At 37.6% G+C, this 23289-nt stretch overlaps 1 protein-coding gene across 3 annotated transcripts in view; it reads left to right on the forward strand.

Annotated features, from left to right (window-relative positions):
• The first annotated feature begins 5416 nt into the window (after positions 1 to 5416).
• fut8b (fucosyltransferase 8b (alpha (1,6) fucosyltransferase)) overlaps positions 5417 to 23289 on the forward strand; it is a 241257-nt gene continuing 223384 nt past the window's right edge. For 2 of the 3 annotated variants that reach the window (XM_022684459.2, XM_022684479.2), the window contains exon 1: positions 5417 to 5568. The gene's annotated coding sequence lies outside the window, so the exon portion shown is untranslated. Of the gene's footprint in view, positions 5569 to 5603; positions 5971 to 23289 lie in introns of those variants that run through there. The other variant, XM_022684488.2, reaches the window with a different exon arrangement.

Below are 23289 nucleotides of genomic sequence, written 5' to 3' on the forward strand. Positions count from 1 at the left end.
CTTAAACTACATTTGCCCAACTCTGTAATAGGAATAATTCAAATATATATCATTATTTTACTTTATTTTAAACATCTAAAGAACTTCAGAACAACCTCTACCTTGTTCTACAGTTGATAATGCGGTTCATCTCTGATCATTATTCACTGCATCTCTAAAGCTCTGAAGCTTCTTCATGGTCTGGCATGCAGTGTTGACATATGAGCACTAGATGGCAGCACACCTCCATCACCTGCTTTCTCCCTCAAGCCACTTCTTTATCCCCATTTTTCCTTTCAACAGTAGCTGCAGGACACTTCTGAAAATGGCAGCCGGGATCAAATCAAAAGACCAGCTTTGGCAGTGCAACAGTGTTCTTACGTAAAACCCTCTTTGCAACAGATGGTTCTTTTTTTTTTTTTTTTGGTGTCACAGACATTCAAAGATTCAAAGGACTACAGTTTAACATTTAGGTGACGTTTGGTGAGGATCATTTGTACCTTCGGGGTCTTTGTACCTGATCCCATTCTCAGAGACCCCCATGTACTGCACATATCCCTTGATCTGACACACCTGATTCAACTCATACAACTCATCAGATCATTAATGAACTCGAGCTGTTATAACACACGAGCTGTTATCATTTGTGACACTGATTTGTTTTAGGTTATATCTATCTGACAGCCTTACATTAGCATGTTATCTGAGAAGTAACCAGGTAATAAGGATTAGCCCCTTGTGGTCAGTGGAGTTAGCATTTCCCAGCTTTAAGATCTCATTACATCATGCATAAGTTTAGTAGAAACTTTAGAGCAGAGAAACCACCAAAATGTGACAGACCCTGCAGGACAGGGGTGCCCACACTTTTCTGGCCCAAGATGAAAGTTTTTTCATACTTTTTATCCCATTTTCTCACCAATTTAACTATGCCAATTACCCAACCCACTCATTAGGACTCCCCCTATCACTATCAATGCCCCAACACACCAGGAGGGTGAAGACTAGCACATGCCTCCTCCAACACGTGAGGTCCGACACCGCCTCTGTTTGAACTGCTGCTGATGCAGCATTGCTAAGTAGCATTACAAGCGCACTCTGAGGAAAGGGCAGCGACTCAGTTCCGATACATCAGCTCACAGACGCCTTGTGCTGAGAGACATCACCCTCTGAGTGATGTGGGGAGAGAGCGCCATCTACCCACCCAGAGAGAGCAAGGCCAATTGTGCTCTCTCAGGTCTCCGGCAGCTGATGGCAAGCAGCATGAAGCAGGATTAGAATCAGCAATCTCCCCATCATAGTGGTAGCGCCTTAGTCCGCTGGACCACTCTGACCACTTTCATTTTTCTAAAACTTCCATAAAAAAAAAACTAACTTTATGTTAATATTATCAGCAATCCAGGGCAATTCACCATAAAAAAATCACACTAACCGTATTCTGAATATTTACACTAAATATTGTCAGCCCGGTTTGCATAGTCTCGATGTACCCTTTTTGATACTTGGCAAATCAAGCAGATGCATATGGAGATTGGTATCACAAAAAATAGCCCTCCTCCTCCCACTCCACATGGAGCTGGTAAGTTTAGATTTCTTGCTAGGTCCTGCACTCATCTCATGGGTCAAGCGGTGCTTCTTCCAGGCTGTGGTTTTATGAGGTGGGCATAGCCATGGCAATTTAGAGCAGCACTGCATTGGCTTTTATGCTGTATTTTTGATATTTTGTTGATGAATATTGATATTTTAACATTATACTTTTATCATTTCTCATAAGCATATTGAGATATGAGTTTCTAATCATATCACCCAGTACTGTGTCAATCATTTAGAATGCAGAAAGCAGAATAGGACATATTAGCCAATTACAGTTTAACCATTGTCATATTTCAGTCAATGCCAGTATAAAATCCAGTTCTTCCACCCAAAACTAGGCTATATTCACACAACAGGTGACCAATTTTTTTTTTTATGTGACCCATATCTGACATCTGTATGAACAGTTTGAGCTGTGCAACTGACGTACTTGTGCAATGCAGCACAATTTCATGTGAATGTGAACCGAAGATGCATCGAGGATGCATACATTTATACCAAGGAAATGCAATGGTATATATGTAAATATCAATATATAGATTTGTATGTTCAAAGTTTCAATCGTAATCTTTTTAACAGTGCAATATTTTATGTATAGTGTAATTATGTGTGAAATTCTATATTTCTTCATTTCTATTTCTATGTATTATTGTGTTATTGCTACTATCACCTATACATTTGTGTTACTGTTGTGTGAAAAAACGAAAATAGGACCATTTTTCGTGTTGTTGGTATTGAGAAACACCCTTAATTTAGAGACTCAGGGCTGGGTTGCAATGATTTTGTGTAAGTTCCTTCTTAGGTTTGTGTGTAAAGTCTCCACTAAGTCCTTAGTTACTACCAGTTAGTTTCAAACTATTCTTTTACTAAATTCTGTTGCACCACAAGCCTGTATGTTGTGTCTTAAGTACTAACAACTAAATTAAGCACAGAGTTGCATAATAAATGCATAACAAGGCAATCAACATGTTGCCATGGAAACATTGTTGTCAACCAGCACAGATGTTTATTATTTATATAAAAAAAATGATTTCAATAATTATCACAGCCTTAACAGCATGTCTTATTGGATAATATTTGGGGTTGATATATTATTAGTCTTTTAATTATATGTATACACCTGATGATGAAGTGCTTTTTTTCATCCTGCTCAAAACTCCAAACAAGCCATGTTTTTTTTTTTTCATTGGTTTAAGTACAATTTATACCAGCTCATTGGTATATTTATATAATATTATTTTTAGTAGCTCATAGCTACGTATCGGTCATTGACAGGAAGGCTGCATCTAATGATGATTATTTTTTTTAGAATAGTCTATTTCTGCTATGTCCTCCATCTCTAAAAACAATAGAAACAGCTGAAAAAGAGATTTAAAAGCCATTTAAATGTTTAGATGTTGTTTAAACATGGAAATAACCCATTTTTTTGTGAGTAAATATGTATTCTATTGAGTTTGGGCACTTTTTGAGACACAGACTAAGTTGAGTGTAACTGTGTGAGTGAGCCATTTACCCATCTCCCAATGCACTTCTGTCCCCAGCACTTTGTGTAATGCAGGACTGTTACAAATTAACGATTAGTCGACAATTAAATTTGTAGTTGACATATTTAATAATAGACATTGTCAATTATATCAACTAATTGTTGCAGCCCTAATTGACAGGTGACATAATGGTGAGGTTCTTTTTTATTAAGTGCCATGCGGAATGTATACTGTGTTTAAGGCTGTTCTGCAGTCTGCCTTATTTATCATTTGCTTTACTTTAGGATTGTGGGCAAATGTTGTGTGTTTGGCTGATTTTCCATCTTCTAATATAGATATTGCTAATGCTATAGCATCACAGTCACACTGTGTTTTAGTTTAGCCAAGCTTGTACACAAAAAAACACAGAGAGGGTGGCAGAAACAAGTTAATAAGCTCTCGATAAAACAGCAGAATGTCCTGTAGTTCATTTTCTGCTTTACTTCAGAACTATATTAGACATTACATTATCATCGCCCTTATTATTTATTTATTTAATTGAACAATATTTCTGTTTTATTCTAGATTTAGTCTGCCTGTTGTCTGAGACACTGTTTTACCCTATATTTCTACTGTTTTGGGTCTAAACCTGTCCTAAAATCAAATATTAAAATATTGTACAAATATGTGCAAAGCTGTGTGCCACAACTAATAGTCCCCACAGACACAGGGAGGAACAAGGTTTACCTGTTTACAGCATCTTACCTTCCGTTAAAATGGTAAAAAGTCCTGCATTCATGAAATAAAAAACTGTGGGTTTTAAAGCCTAGTTTTATAGGTGTCTGAACCCTCGTGCTGTAGCTAAATAAGACAATATCCATAATACCCATTTAACATTATGAGGATGGAGGCAACAAAAAATAGCATTTCAGGAGCTATTTCCTTATTTTACTTCTGTTTCTTCAGTTTTATAGTAAAAACACGTGACTGTCTACAGCCGATATACTAGTTTGTGTGGTGCAACCCATTTAGATTTAGTAATACTGTAAATCTGAATTTAGTAAACACTCACATTACAACTAATTCATGCACACACGTTTGTGTGTAAAGCCTCTAAGTCTTTAGTTACACTAGTTAGTTTCAAACTATTATTTTACTAAATCTTCTTGCACCGCTAGTCCATTTATTGTGTCTTAACCAGTAACAACTAACTCAAGCACTGACTGTCGCATTGTTTACATAGCAAAAACCAATGTATAACAAGTTGTCATGGAAACACGGTTGTCAACCAGTACAGATGTTTTTTATTAGTTATGAATATAAACAGCCCTAACATCATGTATTATTGGAAAATACATGGTATAGAGATTATATATTATGAGCTGTAAATGTGACTATAAGGCACACCATATTATAAGGTGCATTATAAATGAACATTGATTTTTAGGTCTATTTTCATACACACTGCACACTGAAGTATAAAACGCATTTTAAGCAACAATAGTAAAGAACAGGGGTGTCACCATGTTTCCCTTTCTAATTTAGCAGGGCTCGCTGCTAGGGCGGGGGTAAACAAAAATGATCATTGTTTATTTGGGTTGTAAATGCCACCCAACAGCGCTACACTGAGGAACCATGAGTGTTCCGGTAACCCAGTGTGCCATTAGCTAGCAGTTCGTCCCACTTAGCTTGTTTTAACACAATAAACACGCAAACTACAGTCCGATATTCTCACGTCTGAACGGCTAAAGAGCTAGCGCTTAGCACGGTTAGCGGGTAATGCTAATGCTGCTCCAGCAGTGCTAGTAGCGGGCTACAGTCCCATAATACTCACCTCTGAACAGTGAAAGTGCAATTAAAGGCTAATGCTAATGCTGCTCTAGCAGTGCTAGCTGGGGTTAGCAGAAGGCTACAGTCCTATATACTCTGCTATGAACTGTGAAATAGCTAGCGCTTAGCACTGCGGTTAGCAGCTAATGCTAATGCTACTCCAGTATCTGTGTTGAAGAACTAAACTAAAACTGTACTTTAGCGGAGTGGCTTTACTGCTTCTTACAACCTGACTGCTAAAATTCATAAAGCGCATCAGATTATAAGGCGCACTGTCGATTTTTGTGGAAATTAAAGGACTTTAAATAACGCCTTATAATGCGAAAAATACGGTGATAATAACAACTAGCCTACGTTTAAATTTACGCACAACTGGCGCAACCGGCCCCAGGGCACGAACTATTACCCAATCAAAGCGCAGAAGCCCGGAGCCTAACAGCCAATCGCAGCTCAGAACTCCAGGCCTCACATCCAATCCGCGCGCTGAGGGTGCGGTTTGGCGGAAGGCGGGTGGAGAGAGGGGCTGACTCCACCGCTTCTCGGGTCTCCATGCAGGCAGCAGCAGCAGGACCAAGCTCGCGCGCGCACACGCACACACACACAGGCACACACAAACACGGCACACGCTGGTTTCATGGATACAGGGGCTCGCGCCTGTCACATCCGGAGCGAGCCAGCGCGAGACGTGTTTACATGCGGGCATAAGGTACGTGCTTTTATACGCTGTGGGTTTTTTTGGGGGTGTATTGAGCACAAACGTCACTGAAAGCAGTGGCCGGTCTGCCCTGCCTACCAGCAGCAGCTCATGCATGATACACACGCTGTCACACACACACACACACGCACGCGCTTATGCACACACACACACTAATATAAATATACCACACACACACAGCCTACCGTGTTTACGCAGCGGCGTGGTTCTTGTGTGTGTCTCACACTACTGACTTCACTCTCTCTCTTTCTCTGACACGCGCACACTGATACACTAGCACACGCGCTGTCTGTCTGCACCACGCCAGGCTGGTCCAGCGCTCTGCACATGCACGCATGACTCTGATGCTGATCAGCACCGGCCTTTGTCTGCGTGTGTTCACCGTTTATCCAGGTGAGTTCCGCTCACATCCACTTCCATTCGTGGTGAGTTTTACTGCAGGGGAGCACTAGAGCTCTAACATGGCCAGGATCAGAGTCTGGGCTGAATGGATTTGTATTGAGTGCTGTTGTTGTGTTATTGTCAGTGGTGCAAGCTGTTAGTCTGTGTATATAGTAGTGCTTCTCAGTCCTGGTGCTGAGTATCAGTGTCCTACAGGTCCAACTGATATGAACTATATGAACTGGAGAGCACATGCTGAGACTAACTGGGTGTGTTACAGCAGGAAAACACTAAAACCAGTTGGACAGCAGTGGTACTCCAGAACTGAGGACCAGGATTCAGAACCACTGGTCTATAGCTAAGGGACACTCATGGATAGCCTGTTAGCTGTGTTGTTTTAGTGGAATGATGATGTCCTGTAGAGATAAAAATAGATGGCATGAGTGCATCTTTGCAGAATTCTGCTTTTTATGTATGAAATAATGTCTGGAAAACTGTTGGAATGTCTATAAAGTTTCTTATGAAGAAGAAGATCTTTGCAGATTTCTGTTTTTATTGTATAATTATATGCATTATGAAAATAAAGATTAAAGTTGTTGGAAGTTTCATTTAAATAAGAAAATCTTTGCAGAATTCTGTTTTTATTATGTAAATAAATGTATTATGAGAAATAATGATCCAAAGACTGTTGGAATTTTTACAAGGTTTCCAATAAAGAAGGAGGTCTTCGCAGAATTCTGTTTTATCGTGTAATTATATGTATTAAAAATAAATAATGATTGTGAAATTATTGGAATTTCTACATAATTAATTTCCTATAAAAAGAAGATTTTTTGCAGAATTCTGTTTTTATTGTGTAATCATATGTATTCTTAAAAATAATGATAGGGACACTGTTGGAACTTTAACAAAGTTTCCTAGAAGTATCTTACTGTAGACTCCGGCAGGTGCTACACTTCACTGCAGGCTGGATATTACTATAACCTTTATTGATGACAAGAGAATAGTATAGTTGCACAAACAAATAGAATGTTATCTTTTTGTAATTCTTTAAAACATAAGATTTCATTTGAGTCTTGCATTAACTATTTTGTGCCTGTCTAGAGTGTTCAGAGTGATTACAGTCATTCTGAATGGTGGACTGGTATAAAAAAGTCATTTGTAGAAACTCTGATTTTCTCACACGTGAGAGAGAGTTTTACTGCAGGGGAGCACTAGAGCTCTATCATGGCCAGGATCAGAGTCTGGGCTGAATGGATTTGTATTGAGTGCTGTTGTTGTGTTATTGTCAGTGGTGCAAGCTGTTAGTCTCTCTATATAGTAATGCTTTTCTCAGTCCTGGTGCTGAGTATCAGTGTCCTACAGGTCCAACTGATGAACTATATAAACTGGAGAGCACATGCTGAGACTAACTGGGTGTGTTACAGCAGGAAAACACTGAAACCAGCAGGACAGCAGTGGTACTGTATGATTGAAAGCCATTGGTCTATAGCTAAGGGCCACTCAATATGTTTTCTTATTGTGTAATTATATCTATTTTGAGAAATAATGATAGAAACACTTTGGGAATTTCTACAAACTATCCTGTAAGTATCTTACTGAAGACTCAGGTGCTACACTTTAACTGACTAATTACTAACTTTAACAACTATCTCTTTGTGATACAGAATTATGACTGAATGTTCAGTACTCCAACTCATAATTGTTTGAGCTTTACGTTAACAAAAAATATTTTATGCCTGTTTAATGCAATTATTGAGATGTGACCAGTAATGTAGAAAGTCAATAACTGGAGTGAACCAGCAGGACAGCAGTGGTACTCCATTACCAAGATTGACAATTACTGGTCTATAGGTGAGGGCCATTCATGAAGAGTCTTAATTACTGGTTGTTTTAAAATAAGCAGCTATGTAGGATTATGTATGTAATTATATAGCTATATCTGTGCCCTAAAACTGTATCTTAGAACTAGATATATAGGAATGCTGTTGGTATTTCTGTTGGAAGTTTCCTATAAGAATGTTTATCATTTTGGACATGTAGGAAAGTGCTACACTTCACTGCAGGCTGTACATTAAAGGTTGTAATGTAGTAGAGTTGCATAAACTTTAAATATTCAGTATGTACAACCCATCCTTTGTATAAATGGTCTAGCACTGGGATGATATTGTATTTGTATCTGAATCAGAATTTGAGATTTGCGTAGCTAAAGACAATTTTATGTCTGGTTACTGCAGTTATTGATAGTGGGTTTTAGTCTGATATTACACATTGTGGAACTTTTTTTTCACAGTGGTGGTTATTGAAACAAGGGATACACTGTACAAAATCAGTAAAACTCTGTGTCTTCTGCGTTTTAAATGTAATATTGATTCAATGTAACCCCTTTTTTTCGTTGAATTCCACTAAAAGTTAAGAAGGTTTTATCTTTCTCCCTTAAAGTTGCTGTTTTTCAGTGAACATTGACGATATAAAAAAGTTTAAATGTTCTAAATAAATAAAACAATTGATTTTTAAAGAACGTTAATGTAATTATCATGACTAGCTTACTTACAGATATCAACATATATCAAAATAATGTTCTTATATTTATAGTTGAAAATAATATTTGTCTTTTGGAATAGCCAGGTTAGAGTCCTGACCTTTACCCTGTGGAGATGCTGTGGCTTGACCTGAAGAAGGTACAGAAGACATCCCAAAAATACTGATCAACTGAAATACAGTTGCAGAAAGGAATTGTCCAAAAATTCTCTTCAGTGTTGCACGAACCTTTTTGCAGCTACAGGTGGTTTAATATTGAGATTAGATCAGGCCCAAAAAATCCAGCCCAACCAGGCCCAAACCTGTGCACGTTCTGCCCGAGCCCATTCTGACCCCATAAACTGTCATTTTGAGCCCAAACCTGATTTAAACCCAACATTTTTTAGTATGTAGAGCATAGGTCAACAATAGGTGCAAGCAAGCGAGAAACGTCTGGCCTGTGAGGTTGTTTAAACTGTAATGAACTGTGATTTTAGTCTCCGCTTTCTCATTTTTTCACCTGTTCTCGGGCTCCCTTTCTCATTATAAAGCGTTTTTTTTCCCACCTGTAACTCAGTTTACTTGCCGGGGCAGCGGTAATATATCAGACAGCGATCCTGATGACACAGGTCGATCCTCGCGTGAGAAGCGGTGTGTTTATTTATTTATTTCTCCTTTCTTCCTGGGTTTACCTGCTTCATTTCCCAAAAAAGATTTTTTTTGGGAAATGCCACGTATTGGCTTGGAAAATATCTGGCCCGCAGCCAACACTACCGGCCCCTTGCCGACCCCTGATGTAGAGCGTTAAAACAGAGCTTTTTAAAAACATTTTCGGGATGTTTGAATGAGCGAAATCTGTTCAGAAGTTAACTAGTTATGCATCAGCTAGATTACTTAAGAACTTTACTGCTATAGTTATATCTATATCAGATGCATGAATGTTCCCAATTCTTAATTCCTCTTGTAACTTTTTTCCAAACGGAAAGGTTGCACTGGAAAACAAGGGGTAGGGACACAAAAGAGAAATGGGATTGGGCCTTAAGACAAGCCATGAGCAGTATAAATGTTTTGTATTAGTTTGGATAGATTGTGTTTGTCTATAACTCTAGATTAGATTAGATCATATAATTCCAGGGGTTTGCTTTGTCTGTCGTTGGATGTTCCCTGACTTCTTTGCATATGCCTTTCTAAATAAGAAATTTAGAAAAGTGGCCTGTTTTTTCTGCAGCTAGCGATGCGTAAATCCATGTTTTTTTTTTCTAATCAGGCTAATATTGCTCTTGTGGGTAAACAAAATACAAACTATGCACTGTGAATAACAATGCTTTACAGTATTTCTTTCTCCCCAGTATTTTTGTGGACTAAACTGGACAGTAAGCAGTAGCCTCTTCAGTCACGAGTCTCATGTGCCTTACTCTGCCTTTTTATCTATCCATTCCATGGATTCTTTGTCCTCCTGCATGAGAAAACAGCAGTAAAGCAGCCTGTTTCACTCATTTCTGTACACGCACTGTGTTGTGTTTAATTGTCTGTCTTAGACAGAGGGGTGTCAGTCAAGAACGTATTAGTATATAAGAGAAGCCTTATTGTTTTGCTGGCATTTTGCTGAACTCAATATTGTTTGTTTACTTAGTAAAGCCAGTAAAGTAAATGCGCTGTTATGTCAACTTTGTTTAAAGACAGTAGTTCACTTTTATTTTGCCTTTTTAAGTAGGATATTTAAACTTCTTTAAACATTATTCCATTAATAAAAGTTATTTTCTCTCAAAATTTGTAAATGCATTATTATGCCTAATTTCCCTCATGCATTATAATTATGTAGAGTGGCATTAAATAGTCCTAAAAGCACAATTATATATAATAATTATATTATCGCAGTAATAATTTATTGCAAATATTTCTGAGACAATATTATGTTCAAAAACAATTAGTTACTGTGACAGGCCTAATATTAGGACCATACCTCCAAAGTTCCTGCTGTCTTTAAATCTACCTGATAACTTCTTACTTACAACTTTGGACCTTGTAAGTATGAGGTTTTCCAATGGGTTTGGTGATGTGAATCACAGGGCATCTCACAATACTTTATTATCACAATATGTTGCCCACAATAACAGTATCATGATACTGTGATTCTGCAATTCTTTATAATACTTGAGTTACTGAAGAGGATAAAATACCCCCAAATAAGCAAATACCAGGAATTATGGATTTATTAGTGTCAGTTTTACAGAATTTGACAACCAGTGGAGAAATGAAGCAATAACTTTAGTATGTCAAAGTCTTAGGAAGTTTAGAGCGCCTATGTTTCAATAAATATATAGATATTTGATGACACATATCGATAATGTATTGTAAACAAAAATGATACGATATATAGCAATATCGATATTTTGTAACCCTAACCATAACCTTGGAAATTATGCCTTTTCTATTTAGTTCTATTTTTTTCTAACAGAGAGCTAGTGTATTTGCAAAAATACAAACTAATAAAGAGTAAAATATGAACAGTATGCAACCGATATTCTTATTCTTATTCTTTCTATTATTACCAGTAGTTTTTCACAGTTGCTGTGAAATCAGCTGAGGTTTTTTACTGAAACGTCCCCAATTTGTAAAGTCAGGGCTCATTGAAAATTCCCACTCTGGTGTATAGTCATGTGCACTCATCTCGTAAAAACTATATTTCCAACATGATTTGAAGGCAGCATCAGATAGGGTTGTTCTGTGGTTTATAAATGTGTTTCATCAAATAAAAAAAAATGATGTTTCTGTGCTGATTGCTAAACGTAAAAGTCAATTTTAGAATCATACCACCAGCTTTTAATTTGTACCATTTTAAACAATAATGTTAATTGGTGTCTCATAGATTCCATTCATTATTAGTCATTAGCACATGTTAGCATACATGGCCAAGCTGTTCCTTTTGAGCATTTTATGAATGCCCTTTATGTATAATAAATCCAGCTTAATAAAACAGACCCTGATTTTGATTCAACATACAATAACACTACAATAACCATTTCTTCTGGATAAAACATGATACAGATAGGAATCAAGAATCTGGGTCTGATTAATGTTCATGCGCTCACTGTGTGAGCATTTTTCCTCCAACAAGGTGTGTTTTTTTGTGATTTTCAAAGTTTCTTTCTTCTCTGTGGTGTTCTGGGTCAGATGTGATGTTGCACAGCATTGCAAAGTCTTTTCTTCACACACGTTTTTGCTTGATCTTATCTGCAGCCTGTGCACTGCTGTTCCTTTTGTGAAATGAGTCCAAAAATTCTGACAGAGCATAAACAAACTGTTATTTTTAGTGCTTATACAGATATGGCAAAAGTTTGGACACCCCTGTTCAGATAAGGTTTTGTTGATTTTCTAAATAATGTGATTCAAAGTATTGCGTTATATTGTGACAATTGATTAAATAAAATTTTAGAAAAATTAGTATAAAAAATCAAATCATATTTATAAAATCAGAATAACAGTAAAGTTCACTTTTTATGCAGTCATAACAGTGTGATCTCACAACAGAGTACACTATTGCTATCTAGTGGTCAGGGTTTAAACACAACATAAAATGAACCACAGTCTGTCTAAAACCTTTTCGGCACACCGCCCCTTTATGTTTGATTTATTTATTTTTTTATCTCTTTAGTAAATTAACAGTTTTCACATTTAATGTATGGGACTTTGAAGAAGATTTGTTATATTTACAGTTTCAACAGTACATTTTAGTACTGTAGTACTGTTTAGTAGAAAAGCTACAGCAGACGATTAGCAAACATGGGTATAACCTTATGATCAATAACCTTGTGCTCTAACTATTTAAATTCTTAGCATATCTCTTGTGGAGATGAAAATTGCTTGGCTTTGGCAATCAGTGTGATAAAACTGCGAAGAAAATGGGAGAAAACTGAAACTTGCACAGGGTCTTCACTCGTTGTGTGACACATATGAGAGCTGGTAGAACTCGCCGGATGAAAAAAATAGGCAAAAACACCATTGCAGTGCTCACAATTTTTTTTTACAGCCACCATTGCCCACCAGTTAGAAATATAAACTACATAGCGTAGTAATTTAGAGTTTAAGACAGGACACAAATGCAAGTTGGTTTTGTAAGCGGCCATACTGAGTGAAAAAAACTAACAAGGACTAACAAATCAAGTCAAACAAACAACAAAAAAAGATAACTTTATTTTAGCTGGAACAAACAAAGCACAACTGTGGGGACAAAAAGCACTACAGAGAACAAAGGAAACAAAGGAGTATATATATATATATACAAACACAGACACAAACAAGGAACACCTGGGGGAGATAACGAGGGGGTGGGGTTACAAATGACAAACAGGTGGAAACACTAAAGACAGGGTGGGGCTTGGTTGTAGGCAAGAGAGTTCTGTGCTACAGAACTCAATGCAAAGTAAGACAAGCAAGAACACAAGACAGGAACATAAAGAATCAAGAAAAAAAGAAACACGACAAACAAGGGCTGAGGTGTAACACATAGACTGGTCACAGGATTAAAACTTTCCTTTTTAAATTAACAGGTTAAATAAAATATTCAATGTATTGAAACTAAAAAAAAAAAGAAATATAAGTGACCTTTAAATAAAGGTTGGTCCTTTTCCAGAGTACAATAAATACGTCAGCAAGAATCAGCGAAATCAATGCAGCTGCCCGATGCAGATGATTCTATAAAAGCAGTTTTGTTCAATACCGATTTAATTCTGATATCATTGAGCATTGTTATTATTCAGTGGGGAGGATCACCTCATATTCTCCTGATGTCAGAAACCATCTCTTGAGTTTGTCCACATTCTCAGACAGGTTGTTGAATCTGCATCAGTCCATTAGCCACTGCCCCTCCTCTCAATATGCTGACTCCTCATTCCATGTCATCAGCAAACTTGATGATGTGATTGGAGCTGTAGTTTGCAGCACGGTCGTGAGTCAGCAGAGTGGACCGCCCTGGGGGTGCTGGAAATGCTGTCCATGATCCCGACTGGCTGAAGTTTCCCTGTCAGGATGTGCAGGATCCTGTGACAGAGGGACGTGTTCAGACCCGGCAGGCTCAGTTTTCCTATCAGATGCTGAGGGATGATTGTATTAAAAGCTGAAAATAAGTCTATAAACATCATTCTAACAGATTTATATTGATGTAACAAATCACTTTGACCAAAACCAGACATAAAAAACATTTGACTGAAGGCTGAATACCAAATAATTTTTTTCCCACTTTTTCCAGCATTGCATTAATTAATAGCCCATATGTATGTTTGACTTGCTTAAGGTTCTGAGTGGTCAAGTGGGCTAAGCGCTGTCACTATGATCAGGAGATCGTTGCTTCATATCCTGTTCATGTAGCTTGCCATCAGCTGCCGGAGCCCTGAGAGAGCACAATTGGCCCTGCTCACTCTCTGGATGGGTAGATGGGAGCTCTTCCCCTCATCACTCCAAAGGGTGATGTCGCTTAGCACAAGATGTCTGTGAGCTCATGTAGGGACAAAAATACTATTTATAACGTTTTTTATATCTCAGTAGACACAGTACAGTGTAAAGTGGTTCAATGCTGCACAATTATTGCAGATTTTTATGAAACGTTATGGAGTTGCAATTAAAAACCCTTCAGAGGGCTTTTATTTTAGTTTTATTAGGCATTTAGACAGGAAAGGGTTAACCTCGGTTGTTATTGCTGGGTTAAAAACACAATACTAACTGACACAGCAGCCATTCTTGACTGGACTGGAGCAGTTTTGCTGCGATGCTAGCTGAATGTTTTTCTGAGCTGGATTACTCACTGAGTTAATGACACTGAGTGAACCATTTTATGTTCTTGTAAAGTACTGCAGCTGCTGAAAGAAACACTTGAACTACCATAAGTTAATAATTGTTCTGTATAAATTGTTACATATTTTCATTTATTCATTTATTTATTTTCAGTTGCCAAATATTTGGTGCATCCCTAATATTTTGCCCATGTGGGTGCGGGCCAGGTAGAATGAGATAGAGATGGCATTGCCCGTTTAATGCTTGAGATGATGTGCATCTGGAAGCGAGGTGGGTGTAGGTGCATTGTAGTTGGTGTTGGCATGGATGCCTTGTGACACTTTTTTGCAGTCTTTTGACAATGGAAAAGGAGAGCCTTGCTGTTTTTATGGTCTTATGACCATACTTGAAGTTCTTGTCTGCACCTCCACAGTCATTCATGTACTGTGCTTGGTGTTTTATATACACTTTCTAGTGGGATTTACTGGTGGGATTTACTTTTTAAGTTTGAGTCACCATAAGCTGAAGCTGAAGTGTGTTCCTGCAGCGTGTCCTGTAATCAGTTAATCTAGGAGATATTCAGAGTTATTAGCTGATTTCAAACTTGTAGCAGCGTATGGCAGTAGTGTAGTCATGGGCTGGTCGTCATGATGCTCATATATATTAATGATTTTGAGTTAGGGTCAGGCTGTGTTGCACCTTAAGTTGACTCTGATTTCACTTTTAAAAGGTTTGGTGATCAGCAGTTTTGGAAATCTGTTGTGGAGCGATAAGAGCTCCATCAAACTGAGTGTGGATTGGCAGGAGTTAAATAGAGCCATTAGTATAAAGGAATGTTTACTCACTCATTCTCACCCATACAGTCCACTTAATAGCTTTCTAACTGTGAGCTGTCGCTTTCTAAAAAAAAAAATCATTAATGATTCATTAACTATCCAAGGTTTCCTTACTAGATTCCTTCTAGATGAAAATTCCAGCTATTCTTCCGGCATCTGCTGACTTGAAAGTATGTGTTTGCCGACCACAGAGTGAAAATAAAGCCACTTCTGTTCAGGAGAAATTAAATTAAAGCTTATGAAAGTATTTCAGTCATCAGTAGCTCTTATTAATGTAATGATTCTATGGAACATGCAGGAAGGGAAAATGTTCGCAATTTCCTTTATCCTTTTCATCAAATGCTTGCGTATTAATTAATTGGATGGAAATCTGTTTGAAAAAAACGATTAATGTTAACACATTTAAATGTGACAAAGTTAGGTGTATGTACAAAGTAGGGCTGTGTTATTGTTCATATTTTTTATTATTGTAATGATGTGAATTTTGTGATAAACAAATAAAAAGAGCAGAGTTATTGTAGAGGGAGCTGTACACTCTGCAGACAGTGATCATGTAAAATAACTAGGATGGAGGTAGAGCGAGGTAAAGGTCCACAGTAAAAGCTCACACCAAAATACTTCTTAGACTGGGAAAAACATATGCAGCCAAGCAACGAAAAAACTAATTTATCATGTTCCACATTGATATCTGGAAATCCAACAATTATTATCACAATTTTTGTCCATATGGTGCACCCCTAGTACAAAGTAAGGATGCAGAATCAGTCCTTTTATCAAAGGGAAAAAAATATGCTTTATATTTTTGCCATACGTTTTCACTCTGATCATACCCTACCTATTCCACTATATATTTCACAATATCTAAACCTAGACACCTATACCTTCTTTTGAGTGAATTCAGTATGTCTAGGGCCCTATGATTTCTATGATGAAAACACAGACAGGATTACAGAATTCAGGAATAAAACTGTCTGTTAGCCTCAAAGGCTAATCTGCCATTTTTGTTTTTATAATGACAATGGACAATTTTTTTTTTAGAATATTTGCATTTCATTTTTTGGGTAAATTAAAGTACATCTGTAAAAAAGGACCTAAGATATATACAGATATATACTAATTGATGTTCAGTACATTGAGCTTTTAATTCTCTGTCAGTTTTTCCTTCCTTCATTTGCTCCAAATAAAGCTAAAATTCAATTCAATTATACAGTTTGAATACCTTGATGAAAGTGATTAAATGTGATTAATTTAGATTAAATAATGGCAAAGCATATAACAGCTATGTGACAGCACTAATAAAAACTTAAAAATCTGAAATATAAAAAACTGAAAGTGAAAAACATGATAGACCAAAAAAATAACAAAATAAATAGGGGCCTACATTTCTTAGAATTTGTTGCTCTGATTTCTCATTTTCTTTTTTTCTTTGGTGTATTGTGCCGATTTTTGCATCCAAACAGACACTGGTCATTATTGTGTATTAGCTCATTTGCATAAGGTGACATGGCCAATGTCATTGGACTAGTTTCTATTCCATGACTTTTTTCCTCCCATCAAAGCTAAAGAATACTGTGAACAGGCTTTGCTCAGATGCCAATAATTTACATTTCATTGCCATGAGCATGCTGGGAAACCTTATTCACAAGGTAACACCTCACGACTTATACAGGTGAGGGTGATCCCAAACTTGTTTCCTGAGGTTCATGATCGACTTACATATCCCATGACTTCTGGCATGTTAGTGTATTGTTTTGGACTGTACCGAGGTTATTAGGCATGCTGGTCACCACTGTAGGGACTTTATGAAGAGGACTTAATTACAGTGCTGCGTATGTGGCTTGGAGTAATTACCACTCTATGAACGTTTTATGAATGTGGCCCCGTGTCATTAGGAGGATACATTGGACAGCGTGGTATAAAAGCATCATCAAACACAATGTCCTTTATAGCAGCAGTTGTATAGTTGAGGTCAGTGCTGGCTGCTGCTGAGGCTGCTGTAGTTTAGGCTGAGTGCACGGGGCTTTGGGGAGCGTGCTTGTTTTGTCTTGTGTGTATGTGTTGTTCCTGCAGCTGCTCTAATGCACTTGTCCTTCTTCATTTGGGCCCCTAATGATTCCATTACACATTACAGTAATGCTGATGAAGTACAGGGGATGTTGAGATGGAGTGATTTTAAATGAGCTGAGGCTTGGCCATTTGGTCCTTCTTGTTTATTTTTCGATGCATTTAACCCTGTCGTTCCCAATATATTATCTGTGATTTATCTGATTAAAATGTGTCCCCAGAGCAGGGTGTCAGCTGGGAGTAGGGCTGCAGTGGTACTGCTTTCCTGGCCTATGGTTGCATGGTTATCATACTGTGGACTTTTTGCGACTGTATTGATGCTCTACTCTATGTGTGCAAAATCTGATTAAAATGTATATCAAAGTCTGTTTACCATCGTCATCATCAGTATGAGCAATATCACCACCTATTTACTATTTATTTGTTCATTTATTTATTTTTACTATCGACCTGTGGGCAATATCACTGGTCATACATACTGAGGAGTCATGTTTCCTTTAATCTTAGTTTTTCTAGATTTATATACAACGAATATGGAAAGTATTCAGACCAGAGACTGTAAAAAAAGATGGACGCCGTGTCTCTGTTCCCATTCATTCAATAAAAATGAAGCCAAAATCTTCCGCCATGTTGGCGATCCTGACACCCGATTCTGCGCAGTAGAGACCAGAGGAGGGAGAAAGACTGTGGAGAGACAGCCCACTCATTTAAATAACTCCGCCCCTGAGTGATGCGTCACAGTCACAGACTGCAGAGCGGAGCGGAGCGGAGCTGACGGTCTATTATTGGTCCCGCCCATATCCAGCCCTTTTACAATAACCACACCTTTTTTGAATAGAGCTGAATAACGTTTATAAAAACGAATTCTGTGGGGATATAAAAATTTGACAATATAAGCAGAGTTACACTAGCTGTTGCATTTAAATAAAGGAGGTAGAATTACAGTACATTAGAAAAAAACGTGATTGAATGTTGTCTGTTTTGCCATTGAAACCTATGGGGATGGGTGGGGTTACACAGCTTTCAGTAGGAAAAAAAAAATTACCAATATTTGCAAATGTAAAAAAAAAATAAAACTGAAATATCACACGGTCATAAGAGTTCAGACCCTATGCTCAGTCTTGAGTAGATTCAAGCATTAATCCAATGCAGCCATGAGACTTATTGGGAATCATGCAACAAGTTTTTTACACCTGGATTTGAGGATCATCTGCCATTGTTCCTTGCAGATTCTCTTCAGTTCCATCAGGATGGACGGAAACGTTGGTGGGCAGCCATTTTCAGGTCTTTCCAGAGATGCTTTGTTGGGTTTAGGTCAGGGCTCTGGATGGACCAGTCAAGAATGGTCACAGAGCTGTTCTGAATCCACTCCTTTGTTATTTTTGCTCTGTGTTTAGGGTCATTGTCTTGTTGGAAAGTCGTCAATCTTCGGCCCAATCTGAGGTTCAGAGCACTCTGGAAGAGGTTTTCATCCAGGATATCTCTGTACTTGGCCGCATTCATCTTTCCCCTAAGTGCAACCAGTTGTCCTCTCCCTGCAGCTGAAAAACACCCCCATAGCATGATGCTGCCACCACCATGTTTCACTGTTGGTATTGTATTGGGCAGGTGATGAGCAGGGCCTGTTTTCTCCACACATACCATTTAGAATTAATGCCAAAAAGTTTAATCTTCATCTCATCAGACCAGAGAATCGTATTTGTGTTTTTTTAATATGTCATAAAGGCCCAAATGGTGGAGGACTGCAGTGATAGTTATCTTTGTGGAACTTTCTCCAATCTCTCTCCTGCATCTCTCACAAAAATGTGAGGCGTGTACTCACTTTTGTCAGATACAGTATATAATGTTTCTAGTTAAAGCTAAAGCCAGTATGCAGTGTTTAAAGTATGTTAAACTTTGAATACTTTCCTCAGAACTCTTGTCTGATTAAAAAGGATGTTTGTGACACAAATAAAATAAAGAAATCTCAAGACGTTTCTGGTTTGTTAGATCATGTTCTTTCACATCAAATAAATATAAGAGAACTGAGAGAAAAAGAGCAGATTTAAAAGCTTTTGCTGCATCCAGTGTTTAAACAGTGCTGACATCTCTGTTCCATTCTGTACTTGGATTAGATTTTTTTTTTCTTAAATATAGGAGCTTGTGATAGCGTGTACAGCAGTCGCTGGTACTCTGAGAACTTTGCCGCTTCCCTCACTGCTTATCTTTCCCCTGTTTTTCTCTCACATGAAAAAGGTTTTGGTAATCTGAAGCAGGGACGCTGTCCCTTCATATCATTTTGTTTAATTCGGGCAGGCTTTTGAGCGCTTGAACACTTTTCATGTGGCGCATTCTGGCCCAGATAGTGTGTATGTTTGTCTCCGACGCCGTCCTCGGGGGATTTGTTAGGAAAGGGGCTTGAAAAAGCAAACAAATAAACAAAGGAAGCAGCCAGTCCTGCGCGGGGTCGCTCCAGCAGCGGCTCATCCTCTGAAAGTTTTTGGAGACGAGAATGAGGAAAGCTGCGTCTGTTCCTCCAGCTGCAGCGCTGGCAGCTTCTCTGAGTCTGTTGCTTCTCTTAATCACTCTACGGCGCTTAGCAGAGCTTTACAGTGCAGCTAGTGGAGGCAGCCAGTAAGGCTGATATTTTATCCTTTCATGAAGAATGTAAGAGAATGAAAGAACTGCAAGTCTGCTAAACTGTTAAAAACACACACTGTATTATTATTATTATTATTATTATTATTATGTGAATTTCAACAAATATCCAAGATTTCTGCTAAATAAAATGATTAAAGGAGCAGTCCTTAAAGGAGAACTCCGGTGTGAAATTTACTTTGGGTGTAGTAAAACATGATAAAAAGTACTTACCTTTGTTAAATAGCTCACCTCAGTTCTTCTGGAGCTTTCTGAGATCCAGTAATTGTTTTCAGTTTCTCCAAACATGCTTTAGAATGAATGATATGGAGCATATTTTCCCCTGCAGATAAATTGCTATTTACACTTGTTTTGTGTGAAATGTCTACAGGAGTCCAACACTGGGAATAGTTTTTTTTTAGCCCTATCTGCTCCCCCCACAGATGTAAGGCTCACTTGGGTTTCCAGATTGACACACAGGTGCAAGCGATAATGAGTCTTGGGCCATAGCTTATCAGTGAATATATACGTTTTAATGTCCAAAATGCCCATCTTTACATCTTTACTAGTGGTTTTAATAAATTATCCAGCTATGGTTTGAAACCTTACTGAAGCTCAGTGGTTACTTGTTCAAGAGAAAATAGCCAGCTCGCCTGTTTCCATGATTGCAACAGCACACTGTTTTTGAGCGGTTGTCTATACCTGACAACCCTGAGTATGGAAATGGGACTGGGGGAATGGCAGTGAGCAGATTCAGAGGCCACATGCCAAAGATATTTCAGTGATGTACTGCACAGTTCAAATAAAAAATACTGGCTAAAGCTCTGCTGACAAGATCTGTAGGTGCTTTAGCACAGCATGTTTCCTTAATATCTGATTATACCTCATGTTATTACATGAGGTACATGAGTTACTACAGAAAAGATTTTAATTTTTCATTTTGGAAAGCCAATCACTCAATCTCTGTTCATATGAACTTTCCTTATTTATTGAATACATGCAAATTTGGCAAAAAGGCCACACCATAACACAAAAATCTATTTATTTCGCATGCTTGATGCAATTACATATTCTACCCATAGAGCTCACTAAATCCCTAAATCCTCAACATTAACATACTGTTACTTTAAGATGTGAAAATAACATACATGTGATGTAGTATTTGTGCTTGCCATATTTTAGGACCCTGCCTCAAATATGTTAAATGTGTGAATGGTTAAGATATAAACAAACTCATTAGCAGTGTTCAGGTGTGAAATGTACCATTCTAAAGACACTTACAAAATTAGAACACTTTACAGTTGTATTCCTCACAATATATATATATAGTATATCGTTATCGCAAAAATACCCTGAAATATCGTGATATTATTTTAGAGCAATATCGCCCACCCCTACATTACATTTCCTTCTCCAGTAAAACTGTAATCAGGGTTTATTGGCACAAAACTGACAGCTTTGCCTAATTGTCTGCAGCCGCAGTGTCCAATCTGATCTTATAGGCCAAATCTGCTTCTGATCACAGGATTTTAGAATAAGCTTTTGAGCAACTGTCTGAGATTTGTTTCATAGTTCCACAAATAGTGCCCCTGTGATCAAGCATTCCTGCTCAGTAGATCATGTGTTTCTGGACAATAGTTTGTTTCTGGACAGTATTTGTTTCTGAGGTACAGAGGCATCAATAAGAGGCCTGCTTGTAATTTTTGTTTTAAAAGACATTTTAAACAATGCAGTTTCAAAATGTATTATTCACTCTTCAATCCATGTAGCCTATATGTGGAAATTAAACTGTAAAGTATACACTTCAAGCTCACTGTTTTTGTGTCCAAAAAATATATTTTTTAGTATGGCTGGGAAGTTAATCAGATTATTTGGATTAACTGAAATACTGTTTTATAGAGTTTTTTAAGTTATAGTGATTTTCATATTTTCCATTTTTTCTTAACTAAAATGCAATGAGGTTATGATGTTTGCACCATGTTTAAGATAAAAGCTGGTGTAATGTAAGGCTGAAGTGGGCTGCTTACTATTCTATACAAAAAAATATTAGACTATACTAAAACATTATATTAAATGTAAAAGAAACAGTAGCTTGTACATCACCAAACAACTAATGGTTGTTTGAATAGAAATAAAAAACATTACAAATGAAAAAAAAAGTTGCTTACTAAACTTAATATCGCAATGAAGAATCACTAAATAGCTTATAGGATGTATAGGAATAGTCGGCTATAGGATGAATTGCTTCCTTATTTGAGTAGTGCTGTGCATATAAATGAAAATAAGTATGTTCCTGGGTTGTTGTAGAGGAGGGGATATCCTTGTACCACAGGGTGCTGTGCTAGAATCGTAATAAGCCAGGGCAGTAACTGAGCAGATGACAGACTGAAAAAGTAACATTCTGTGATTTGTTTTTGGCTGCTGTTTTGTGTTTCTTTTTTATTTTGTGTCTGAAGCACTTCAACCATCAGAAATGCTGTATCTGCAGTCTGCATTAGAGCTCGTTGCTCCTGTTCTGTTTGAGGAAGAAAGAGCAGGAACATTCAGGAGAGTGAATGTAACAATCCCATAATGCACTGCAATATACTGTGTACAAATGTACTGTGTACCCTATTTGACATGGAATTCCCATAATCCATTGCATTGTTTGGTTGAAGATTTGTGTGCAGCTTCTCTGAGGAAGGCCAACATTCAGATTGTTTATGTGATGCAATCAGCTGTCGCAAAGTAATGAGCTCACACACATATAACACAGCTTCCAAAATCCCTTACTATCCTGTTGTATTTAGTCAACAAAAAAATGAATGCTTTATATAGGGAGTAGTGCTGGGAGGTATGACCAAAAGGCATATCATGGTATTTTGTACGATTCTGACGGTTTCACGGTATATCACGGTATTTCTTAATGTTATTGTTTATTTATGTTTTTTTGCAATACTCGGGGCTAAGAGTACATACAATGGGGGGGAGAGATGCGTTTTAAAATCGTCAGCGGGCGGTGGGGGGGTTGAATGCATTTTAAAATTGTCAGTGCCCTGTCATTACTTTCCCACTGCGCTCCGCAAATTCATTTGGGGCTTGGATTTGGCGCCCCCTCTAGTGCAGCGCCCCTATGCATCGCATACGCTGCATAACCCTCTTTTTGCGCCACTGACTATTGGGTTTACATTGTTCCAAAAAATGTACTCAATATATGAAAAAATCAGACTTCCATTAGCAAAAAAACAGCTAAAGAATTTAAACAACAGTCCTTAAAAAGAGATACGCCAACAACTGCAACACGGCTTTCTTTACAAAACTAGCAAAATATTTTATTTCCGTAAAGGCTATAAACAGACATAAAATACTCAATGTTTATTCAAAAGAGAAATTTCTCTTTTGTTTAATATCAATTTACAATATAATAATATTGAATAGTATTTAAACAGTATTTAAGAAGTTGTCAATTAGTTTATTACAGTTCCCTTGGTTCTCCAGTTAAAAATACATTTAGGTTAGTGTGTATTACTATTACTACTATATTATC

Source organism: Astyanax mexicanus, chromosome 1, assembly GCF_023375975.1.
Source record: "Astyanax mexicanus isolate ESR-SI-001 chromosome 1, AstMex3_surface, whole genome shotgun sequence".
In the NCBI taxonomy this organism is placed as follows: Eukaryota; Metazoa; Chordata; class Actinopteri; order Characiformes; family Acestrorhamphidae; genus Astyanax; species Astyanax mexicanus.